A 12,460-nucleotide genomic window follows, 5' to 3' on the forward strand; every position below is an offset into this window, starting at 1 on the left:
CAATGGCATTCCAAACACGCTCCAAACTCAATCATGCATCAATCCACACTTAAGTAAATTTGGTGAACTAGGAAATTCACAAATCCTATTCCCAGGCTACTTTGCATTCAGTGCGATGTAGTTTTGTGTGATATACTATACATGTCTGCTGTGGCCCTGGTATTCCCCCACCCCCCGCCCCACATCAATTCCCATGATCCTCTGTTTTGTTTTGGCTTCTGGGGCTCCTAGGTCTTCCTTGGCAGCCAGGAGGAAAAGCAGCTGTTTTTGACAGGAACGAGTGGCTCTCCATGAAACGTCCTGCAAGCTCTCTCTGCCCAAAATGGGGGGCTTGGGGCTTGCCCTGCTTCTGGCCCCTTGTGCCCCTCAGGGACCTTTTTGCCACCCTCCCTCCAGGGCCAGGGATGCTTCAAAAAGAGAGAAACCCCTCCTCTTTTGTATAAGCCCCAAAGAGTTCTTCTTCTTCCCCCATTCCTCCTCCTTTGGGGGAGGATGGAGTGGGGCAGCCTGGGGAATGGGGGGTCTCCTCAGGGGCATCGCTCTGGGCTCACAACCAACTCCAACTCCCAGAATTCCATAGCCTTGAACCACAAAGAGTTAAAGTGGTGCCACACTGGGTTATTTCTCCAGTGTGGATGTAGCCTTAGTCGCCAGCTCTGGTTCCTGCCCAGCTTCTCCTCCCCTTTCCCACTTCTCCTTTGACTCATGCAAGATGGCAGCGCCATTGCCTTCAATGGGACCCCCAAATGAAAAGAGGACCCAGGCCCCCCACAACCTCACTGCAGCAAAGCTCTCCCAAATGGGAGGGACTCCTTCATTCCCCCCATAGCTGGAGACTTAAAGGCACACACACAACCATCTGGAGTCCCCCACCCCGCTTTTTGGGGTTTTTTGGCAGGTTTATTCAGATGGGGTTTGCCATTGCCATTTTCTGAGGAGGCTGAGAGAGTGTGACTTGCACCAGGTTACACAGTGGGATTCCATCCCTCCTTCTAAAGTCATAGTCCAATGCTCAAACCAAGTACAAGGTTGCTTTGGACTGATTTTGAGTTGGTGAATTGCCTAAATAATGTGAAATGGGGGGAATGAATGCACAAATGAAGTGCATTGCCTAAATAACGTAAAATAAAGGGTTATGAATGAGTAAATAACGTGAATTGCCTAAGTAACATGAAATAAGGGTAATGAATAAACAAGTAATGTGAATTGCATAATACCGTGAAATAAAGAGTAATGAATGATCAAATAACGTGAAACAAGGAAAAATCACAGGAATCGGAGGCAAGCCCCGCCGGAAGTGTTAAAAGGTCACGATCTGATTCTGCCCTCACTGCACATGTGCAGGGATGCTAATTCGAACTCTAGACTACAAAGGGTATGTACTCATATAACTTCTTTTGCATTCGCACTACTTTGGCTTTGGGGTGAGCGCTGTGTTCTTCTGTGCATTTGACAACCATTCGCGTAATAGTGTTCATTTTCTAATTGGTCCTACTTTCTTTTTTTCCCCAAAATTGGGAGACATTCCTCCTGTCTGATATCATCCCATGATATGGAGCAATGGATTCAAGCTACAGGAAAAGAGATTCCACCTAAACACTAGAAAGAACTTTCTGATAGTAAGAGATGTTCAACAGTAGAATATGCTGCCTCAGAATGTGGTGGAGTCTCCTTCTTTGAAGGCTTTTCATCTGTTGGGAGTGCTTTGACTGTGATTTCCTGCATGGCTGGGGAGTTGGAGTGAATGGCCTTTGTGGTCTCTTCCAACTCTATGATTCTATTCTATGATTCCTCCCACCTTGTTCTTCCTGCTTCTACACTGAGAATATATTTCTCCCCATTTGGTGTGTGTGTGTGTGTTTAGATAGGCATTCATCTACATATAGAATGTTTTCTCCCAAGGCAAAAGACCAGCCAGGCAGATCCTTTTTGCTGTTCCCTTTTCTGCCTTCACATTCTCCATAGATAGGGACATATATCTTTAGGCAGCTGGCCAGGGTTGCTACTCCCACACACACACCAAATCTACAGATAGAAAAATCACTAGTTTATCAAGCAAATTACATTAAAAGCATTGCCTGAATGAAATGGTGCAAATCAGTACCTTCAAGTCACCTGTCACCCTATGGCAACCCCATAAATTTCATAAGGTTTTCTTAGACAAGGAATACTCAGGGGTGGTTTTGCCAGTTCCTTCCTCTGAAATATAGCCTACATCACTTGATATGTATTGGTGGTCCCCCGTCTGAGTACTAACCATAGCTGATCCTGTTTAGCTTCAAAGAACAGACAGGATATGGTGCCTTTGGTAAACAATAATCATTGTGAAATATCCAGCTGAAAGATCTTGATAGTGTGTTCAGAAACAGAAAGTTCAGAAAAGGAAAGAACCACCAGAGTAATTCACCTGGCCAAACAAGGTAACAATAAAATTACTGTAAATCATTAGGAAAACTGTATGTTTACAGCCATAATGATAACATTTATCTTTACAAATCAGATTACTATCGGTAGAGACATCAGCACTTGACCAATATAAAAATAAACATGTTTACATCAGCATTTCAATTTCTTTGATAAAAAGCCACTCCAGGAAAAATCTAGTTTTGATTTGACCTTTGGAACCTGCAGTGGGGGCTGATGCTAACTGCTTTTCTTTCTTTAAAATGTTCCTTCTTGGCTAAGAGGAAGATTCTTGGCATGCTTCTCTGCAGGATTTCAAAAACAATCTCTCTGATTGCTTTGCATGTAAATTCAGTAAGACCAAAATAGGCCCAAACTGGATTAATCAGGAGATCCTCCTTCCTTCCTTAGATGGCTCTGCCCAGCCCTTTCACCACTATATTGTCTGGATGTACTCATGGTTTCTCAGCATCTCCATTTTGTTCGCATGCTATAGACATATGTATGCCATTGGGACACAGAGCCCTGCCAATTAAGGCCAGTCTCTTATATCTCATCTTCGCTCAAGCTCCCCAAAGCCAAGAAATTGAGAGCTATATGACTGATGCCTAAGCAGATGTGCCTTATGATCCAGGACAATGTTGTGCAATAAAACAAACTCTGCTTGCTTAGAACTTACCTTCCATAATTCCTCATTTTCCTTGGATTTTCAGGCCCAAATTCAGATATATTGGATCAGCAAAGGCATATAAAGTTTTACTCATATGTAGAGGAGACCCACTGAAATCAATAAGACTTCACTGAGGAGTAGCCTGCCCCATTGATTTCAGTGGTAACCTCCAATTATGACTGACTTGGAATGGATCCATCTCAGTGTCTCTAGATTATGGTGATGAATAAGGAGGAAGGAACAAGTCCACTGACACACAGAAGTTCAAAATCAGAGCGGCAGCATGAATTGAAAGTGACAGATAAGATGATAAGACAAGCAGGGCAGCTCGGGAAATATGCAGCCAAATAAGCAGGAGAAAGCTAGAAGAATTGTGGCCCCTCCAGCTATTTTTGAACACTAGCTGCCATCGCCTCATCCAGCATGACCAAGTCAGGGATGATAGGAGTTAGAATCCAGGTACATCTGAAGAGCCACAACTCACGGTGAGGTTCCGACCCCCAGAGCAATGAAGCATCCATAACCTGATCTATCTGTCTGTGTGTGTTTGCATGAATGAGTGCCCACACACACACACACAAAGAGAAAGATCTCACAACAATGTATTGATGGTTGAAATTTCATTTCCACTCCTCCACCACCTTCACTGAGACGCGGCTGGCATCTAAACTTAGAGGAGTCAGAGAAACCTGTGACGTTCTTGTCTCTTCTAAGAAAAATGTCCCAGCATTTTGACCCTGAAAGCCCTAGTTCCACTACAACACTTCTTGGGGGAAATGTTCTGCTACAGCACACCTCAGATTCTGGCAGCTTTCCCCTGTGTTGATATTGATCTTCTTCTTTTCTGACCTATTACTAACCCCCCAAGACCCTTTGTTCTGCTGCAGTTCCTCCTTTTTGTCTTTCCATTGCTTTGTGCTTTCTCCCTCTGGCCTCAGGTAGCCCTTAAAAAGCCAGCAGTGATTTATTTGAGCAGAAAAAAACTTGATTTGGTTATGGAACAGCTGCAGCAATGGCTGGGGTTTATATAGTAAGATATGGAGTGCCATTGGCCTTCCACAGACACCTGCTTTTCTGGCTCAGTCCTTCAGTTTTCTAGCTGGCTTGTGTAACTTGCATCTCCCATTTCCTGATTAGCTGTATTGGCAGCATAAGAAGTGAGCAGCCAATGCCTGATTTTTGGCTGGAGTCCCACAGGGTGAAAGTGATGTGTGAATACATGCCAGACATTCAAAGTGACAACAGTATGGAAAGAGAGGAGGCAGAAAATGGGGAGAGCAAGATCAGGACAACATCAGCAACAGAAATGTGCTAACCCAAGATATTTTGCTTTGTGGGGTGAAGGACAAGATAGCTCCCCCTCCTCATTTCTTATTTCTTATGTAATAAAAATAAAAATAATGCTTATTTATAACACCTTTTCCACCAAAAGGTGGTACATCGAAACATATAGAATAAAAAGCGAACAATAAAACACCACACTATAAAATTCTAAAATACTAAAATAATATAATATGCTAAAACAAAACAAACAAAATCTTCCTCAGTCACTGCTCATCTCGGCCATGCTCAGCAACTTAATCCAGCAAGTCAAAGAGGAAGGTCTTCAACCCTTTGCAAAAGAAGATCAGGTCCTCCTCCAGCTGGAGGTGCAAAGGAAAGCTGTTCCAAAAACACGGGGCCAGATCCTGAAAGGCTCACAGCCTTGACAGAGCTGTACGTTTTGGTGGGACAGCCAATAATCCTTTGTGTGAAGATCTTAAATTCATAGATGGTACATACCATGCTAGCCAAGCTGCCAAATATGGGGAGGAGGTTAAACCGCAGGGCCTTAAATACTGGGACCAAAAGCTTATAATGAGCCCTGGCCTGAACTGGAAGCCATTGCAGGGATCTACAAGAGGAAGAGACATGTGAGTATTTGGGGAGATTTAAAACAACCTGGATAGCACTGTTCTGGATTAAAACCAGAGGAGTAAGAAAGCAGGAAGGCGACCCTGCTGGTATGCTATTACAATAGTCCAGTCATGAAATAACCAAGGCCTGGACAAGTAAATGGGCAGTCTCGACAGTCAAAATTGACTGATCCTACAGATGTTCAGAAGATGGAAGTCACATGCCATAGCAGTTGCCCCAATAAAGGGGGGGTAGGGAGAAACAATTGTGTAAATTGTACCTCCAGTTAATAAGGGAATATCTTCAACTGCACAATAGAGGATTCACAACAGGCCATATGGCATGTGCAGATCTTTACAACATTTTGTGTCAGTTTCCTTCCTCTATCTAGTGGTATAACCAGCCCTAGTATTATGTGCCTCTCTCACACCTGGAGGTGGGCATGGTTATCCCATCCCCTTTCTGTTCTACAGCTTTGTTTGCTATTTAGTATTAAGATGATGGAAAGGGATGGAACAGAGCCTGGAGAAGTTACTTTTTTATACTACAACTCCCTGAACAGTATCATGTTGTTCTCCCATATTTTGAGTTGTAGTCCAAAAAAGTAACTTTTTCTGGGAAATGTCTGGATGCTGTGTGTGTGTGTGTGTGTGTGTGTGTGTGTGTGTGTGTGTGAAAAATCTGCTGAGTCCTTTCATACTCAAGCTGAGCTAGAGCTAAGACAAATGGGGGATATTTTTATCTATTTTTTAAATAAAAAATACGTGATCTGAATGAGGAAGGAAGCACACTAAATGTGAAATCAGTTTCTCAATCCCTTTTAGCTGAATTTAGCTGTTGAGCTTTCATCTCATCAGGGGAGATGAAGAGAGGAAAGTACTTCCATGGGCATGGTGAGGATCCAAGCATTCACTTCTCTTTATCTTTCCTCTCCCACACTTACACTCCCTCCCCAATTCCATCAGGCAGTCTAGTTTTGCTTTGGGGACACAGTGGAAGAGCATAAGCAGTGGTTTCTTGGCAACTGTTAAGTCCATCTTTCCACTGGCTTTCCCAGTGAAACAGCCACAAACCCACTTGAACAACAGAGGTAGAAATGATAGGCATGGTGCAGGCAGAAGAAAGGCAGGAGTGAATGGGTGGATTTTTATTCTGCAACTGCTCTCTGGAATCAACATAAATCTTGGGATTATTGTTGCTTAGTGTCTTCAAGTTGTTTCTGATTTATAACTAACCTAAAGGGAACCTATCATGGGGTTTTCTCAGCAAGTTTCATTCAGAGGGGGTTTGCCATTGCTGTCCTCTGAAGCTGAGAAAGTGTGAGTTACCCAAGGTCACCCAGTCAGTTCACATGGCTGAGTCCAGATCTGAACCCAGTTTTAGGTGAATAGACTGAGTCTTAAAAACCAACCAGGGATCGGGATCACAACCTGTTCTGTATGGGGTTGCTCTACCTCTGAAAGATCAGGTTTGTAGCTTGGGGATGTTCGTGGACCCAACACTGTTCCTGGAAAAGTGACCAGGAGCATCTTTGCCCAGCTTCAGTTGGTGTGCCAACTGCACCCTTTGTTGGGAAGACAGAACTGCCCCCAGTGGTTCATGCCTTAGTTAGCTCTCCATTAGAACACTGCAATACATTCTATGTAGGACTGTCCTTGAAAAGTGTTTCAAAGGTGCATCTAGTGCAACATACAGCAGACAGACTGGTGTCAGTGCCCTTTGTGTGTGTGTGTGTACATGCCTACAAGTTGCCTGTTGATGTATGGTGACCCCATGAATGTCACCATATAACACCAGCCCTACAAGAACTGCACTGCCTTCCAATTTGCTTCCAAGATCAATTTAAGATGCTGGCATTGACATTGTTGTTGTTGTGTGCCTCTAAGTTGTTTTAGACTTATGGCAACCCTAAGGCAACCCTATTATGCGGTTTTCTGCAGCTGAGAATGTGTGACTTGGCCAAGATCACTCAGTGGGTTTTCATGGTTTTCCACCTAAGTCCACCCTTCAATATTCCTTTTCTGTTTCTGTTGACAACATCTCTATTTGACTGGTCCAGGAAGCCTGCAATCTTGGTTTCATTTTTTATTCTTCTCTGTCTGTCCCCAAGATCCAGGCCACAGCCAAGGCCTGTAGATTCTGTCTTTACAATATTGCTAAAATCTGTCCATTTCTCTCGACCTCCACTGCCAAGACCCTGGTCCACGCTCTAGTGGTCTCCTGACTAGATTATTGTAACCTCCTTCTGGCAGGATTTCCTCTCTCTCATCTTCATCCTTTAATTTCTGTCCAGCATTCAGCTGCATGCATTATTACATCCGCTCGCCGCTTTGACCATGTTTCTCCTCTATTATCATCCCTTCACTGGCTCCCTTCCCCTTCCATATTCAGTATAAGCTTTTGTTGTTGACGTTTAAAGCCCTGCATGGGCTGGCCCCACCTTATTTATCTGAACTTCTTTCTCCTCACATTCCCACTCATACCCTCTGTTCTAGTAGTCAGGGTCTGCTGTCCCAGCCTAGGATCTCCAATGCCCATCCCAGATTCATCCCTTCTCAATTGCTGCCCCTCACTCCTGGAATCTCCTTCCCCCACGAACACGGGTCATCATTTCTTTGACCAGTTTTAAAACTGAGTTGAAGACCATACTGTTCAAGGAAGCGTTCCAAGGCATTGTGTGATTATTTATCTGATATTTGATTTGATATTTGATATTGATGTTTTTAATTGTTGCCTGATTATTTTATCTAATTCTATCTTGTACCATTACCTATTGTTTTATATGTATTTTGTAGAATGTATGCCATTGGCAGGTTTCATTTTCATCAATTTTATTATTTGTATGTACAGCGCTGTGTAAATCTACAGCACTATATAAATAAACTATAATAATAATAATAATAATAATAATAATAATAATAATAATAAATGGCTGAGCTGGGAATCAAAGCCGGGTCTTCAGTGTTGTAGTCCAATGCTCAAACCACTATGCCACGCTGACTTCCAAGCCTTGAGATGCTCATTCTGAATTCCGGGGAGTGTTTGCAATTGCAGCTTCCATTTTCACAGAGGCTTCTTCTCACAATGCATCACATATAACTCATGGCAGTCCTTTCCAATACATTTCAGCAGCTTTTTATGTCTTGTGTTTTCTCTAGGAGAGCAGACTTGGTTCTCCTCTCTTGCATTTTAATCTCACAACATCCCTGTGAAGTAGGTCAGGCTCAGAGATGTTGGCTAAGCCGACTCAGCAACATTATGACTGAGTGAGAATAAGAACCTGAGTCTTCTCATTCCTGGTCTGACGTTGCCACCACTATGTGGCATTGGCTCCCAATAGCTTTGGCCATTTGGCCTGGAATCAGAATACCCCAAGAAGTGATCCCACTTTTTGCAAGGGAAGGAGTAAATAAATGACTGTCAGGGACAAGGCTTGCTTGGTAGTGGCACCTTCACTATGGAACTCCCTTTCCCCAAACATGTTTATCTTCTGCCAACTTTAGCACAGGAAGTATGGAGGCCTGAGCCTTCCCATGCTGTCCAATGCCACCCTCAGCAGATAGTATCTAGTGGCATAATTTATTTATTTATTTATTTAGGTATTTATATCCCGCCCTTCAGCCCTAATGATTCTCAGGGCAGCTTACAATATTATTTTTAATCAGACAGTTCCCTGCCCTCAGGCTTACAGTCTAAAAGACACGAAACAAAAGGAGAAGGGTATGATGGAGGGAAAGGGGATGAGGTCCAGTGGTTCTTCTCTCCCTCTAAGGCCTGGACCAAGGCAGATGGATTGGAGGGAGGGCTCTTCCTTCTTCCAGGCTAGTCCTGATGGAACTGGACTTGCCTGGCCAACTCCCTCTCAGGCCTCTGGATAAGCAGATTCCATGGAGCCATGAGGAATAAAAGCCATTGATAGACTTTTCCTTTATGCATTTGTCTAATCCCTTTTGAAAACCAGCTAAATTAGTGGCCATAACTAACCACATATCCTGTGGCACAAAATCCTATAAATTAATTATTCACAGTGTGCAAAAGCACTTCAGAAGAGTTAATAATAGAACAAAGCTGATCAAATCATTTCATAATAAATGCATTTTGGGAATAGGATGTCTACTATGGGAGTTCTGTGCACAGGAGAGGCATTAGATGGTAGATTATATAACAATAGATTCCCAGTGTTCTGAACAGCTGAAAATTTTGGCTGCTTAGAATCTTGCTTACAGTATCACCCTAATGCCCTGTACATTTTGAGCCACACTAAGAATTCATCATCAGTGTCATAATCACATTGGCAAAGTGACCTTGGTTTTGCCATTTCTACTGCAGTATGTGCCCTCCATGCCCGAGTGCTCTCTGTAATGAGGTGTGAAGGTAAAAGGTTAGCCCCTCTCTTCAACTCTTTTACAAATGCAGAAGAGATTACAGCATGGATTCCTTCTTTGCTATGTTAACAGCTTTTTCCCAGTCTTGCTGGATCTATGAACAGATTGAATAAAAGAACAGAGGTTTACATATGCTGCATGCATCTATATCTATACTGCATGCTGAAAAAAAGGAAGTGGGGGTGAGGAACTAGTTTAAATTTGAGGTGAACAAAGGTCCTTTTCACACTGGGATTTTTTGAGCTCAGAAGTAGGGTGAGTGCGCATTGGCCGATGCGTATTCAAGTTATATCGCGCTGTATTTTCACACCTGGTTGCTTTCCATGGGGGCCCCTTGTGTCCTCCTTCTGCAGGGGTTCTGAACTGAAGCCAGCTGGCTCCTCGTTTTGGCGAGTCCGCCAAATTAGTGGATTGACGGGATCCGCATTGATGGTCAGTTCGAAACCTCTGCTGTTTGGGCCGGTGTGTAAATCCAATCTGCTGATCCTCCTGAAGACCAGCACAAGACCACTGGGTTACAAATTTCCCATGATGCTGCGCTGGAATTTCCTCCCAGTGGCCCTTTCTGCTTTCAGGAGAACCGCCGGGGCTGGGGAGCGATTTTTCCATTGGCCGAGATAAGGCTGAAGCCTTTTGTGGAGGGGGGGGAATAAGCATTTCGCGTTTTTATTACATTATTATTGTCGCGTTATAACTTGGGCGTATGCGCTCTTTTTTGTTGTGTATATGTGTGTGTGTGTGTGTGTGCAGCAATTCTCACGATATAACATGCAAAACAGTGACCTCCTTCTTCACCCCAGAAGTTTAAAAGGCCGCGACCCGTTCAGAGCCCCACAGAGCATGTGCAAGGCTGCCAATGCGAATCGGTCAATACACATTGTATTGGGCTGGTGTGGTAATCCAATCTGCACTCGCCTCACTTTGCCTGAATATGCATCACACTAATTACCCCCGATTCGGACCGACTCCGCAACCCCTCGATTTGGAAGGCGACCCAGGTGTGAAAATACAGCGCAATATAACGTGAATACACACTGGCCAATGCACACTCACCCTACTTCTGAGCTCAGTGAGAAAAGGCCCTTAGGCTTAATCCAGACAAGACAGAAGTTCAACTGGTCAGCTGGAAAACCAACCAGGGATTGGGATCGCAGCCTGTTTTCGATGTGGTTGCTCTACTTCTGAATGATCAAGTTTATAGCTTGGAGTGTTTTTTGGACCCAGCACTGCTCCTGGAAAATTAGGTTGCTGCAGTGACCAGGAGCATCTTTGTGCAGCTTCGGTTGGTGTGCAAGCTGCACCCTTTGTTGAGGAAGACAGAACTACCCCCAATGGCTCATGCCTTAGTTACCTTTCCATTAGACTACTGCAATACACTCTATGTATTGCAAAGGGGAGGGAAACAACAAGGATGTTACAGTGGGAGTCTACTACAGACCCCCAAGTCAGACTGAGGAATTGGATGATGCCTTTCTAGAACAGATGACCACACACTCAGAAAGGAGAGATGTAGTAGTGATGGGCGACTTCAACTATCCTGATATTTGCTGGAAGTCAAACTCAGCAAAATCCTCAAGGTCTAGCAAATTCCTCACTTGCCTGGAAGACAATTTCATGGTCCAAAAGGTGGAAGAGGCAACAAGGGGGTCAGCTATTTTGGATCTGATCCTAACCAACAAGGATGACTTGGTTAATGAGGTGCAAGTGGTGGGATCATTAGGTGGAAGTGACCATGTTCTCCTGGAGTTTGTAATACAGTGGAAAGAAGAAGCCAGGCATAGTCAGACACGCATCCTAGACTTTAGGAGAGCGAATTTCAGTAAACTTAGAGAAGTATTGAGGGCGATTCCATGGTCAGAAATACTAAAAGATAAAGGAGTTCAGGATGGATGGGAGTTTCTCAAAAGAGAGATACTGAAGGCACAATTTCAAACAGTTCCAGTGAGAAAGAAAAACGGGAGGTGTCTCAAGAAACCAGGATGGATGACTAAGGAACTTTCAACTGAGCTAAGTTTGAAACGGAACATGTATAAGAAATGGAAAAAGGGGGAAATCACAAAAAAGGAATTCAAAGAAATAGCAGGCATGTGTAGGGGTAAAGTCAGAAAAGCTAAAGCGCAGAATGAACTCAGGCTTGCTAGAGAGGTTAAGAACAATAAAAAGGGCTTTTTTGGATATGTCCGCAGCAAAAGGAAGAAGAAGGAAACGGTAGGGTCACTGCATGGAGAAGATGGCAAAATGCTAACAGAAGACAGAGAAAAGGCAGAATTACTCAACACCTTCTTTGCCTCAGTCTTCTCAGAAAAGGCAAAGGGTGCTCAACCTGAGGATAATGGAGCAGAGGACAGAATAGGGGAATTTCAGCACAGAATAAGTAAAGAGATAGTAGAGGAACACCTTGTTAATCTAAATGAATTTAAGTCTCCGTGACCAGATGAACTCCATCCAAGGGTATTAAAAGAACTGGCAAATGTAATATCGGAGCCATTGGCAATAATCTTTGAAAACTCCTGGAGAACAGGAGAGATCCCAGCAGACTGGCGAAGGGCAAACGTTGTCCCCATCTTCAAAAAGGGGAAAAAAGAGGATCCCAACAATTATCGTCCAGTTAGTCTGACATCAATACCAGGAAAGATTCTGGAGCAGATCATTAAACAGAGAGTCTGTGAACATCTAGAAGGCAATGCCATAATCACAAAAAGTCAACATGGGTTTCAGAGAAACAAGTCATGCCAGACAAACCTAATCTCTTTCTTTGATAAAATTACCAGCTTGGTAGATGAAGGGAATGCTGTGGATATAGTATATCTTGATTTCAGTAAGGCCTTTGACAAGGTTTCTCATGACATTCTTGCAAACAAGCTTGTAAAATGTGGGCTAGACAAAGGAACTGTTAAATGGATCTGTAATTGGTTGACCGGCCGAACCCAAAGGGTGCTCAACAATGGCTCCTTTTCATGCTGGAGAGAAGTGACCAGTGGGGTCCCACAGGGCTCTGTCCTGGGCCCAGTGCTATTCAACATCTTTATCAATGACCTGGATGACAGAGTTGGGAGCATACTTATCAAATTTGCAGATGACACCAAATTAGGGGGAATAGCTAATA

Source organism: Sceloporus occidentalis, unplaced genomic scaffold, assembly GCF_023333645.1.
Source record: "Sceloporus occidentalis isolate IW3139 unplaced genomic scaffold, rSceOcc1.0.p SCAF_3, whole genome shotgun sequence".
Taxonomy (NCBI): domain Eukaryota; kingdom Metazoa; phylum Chordata; class Lepidosauria; order Squamata; family Phrynosomatidae; genus Sceloporus; species Sceloporus occidentalis.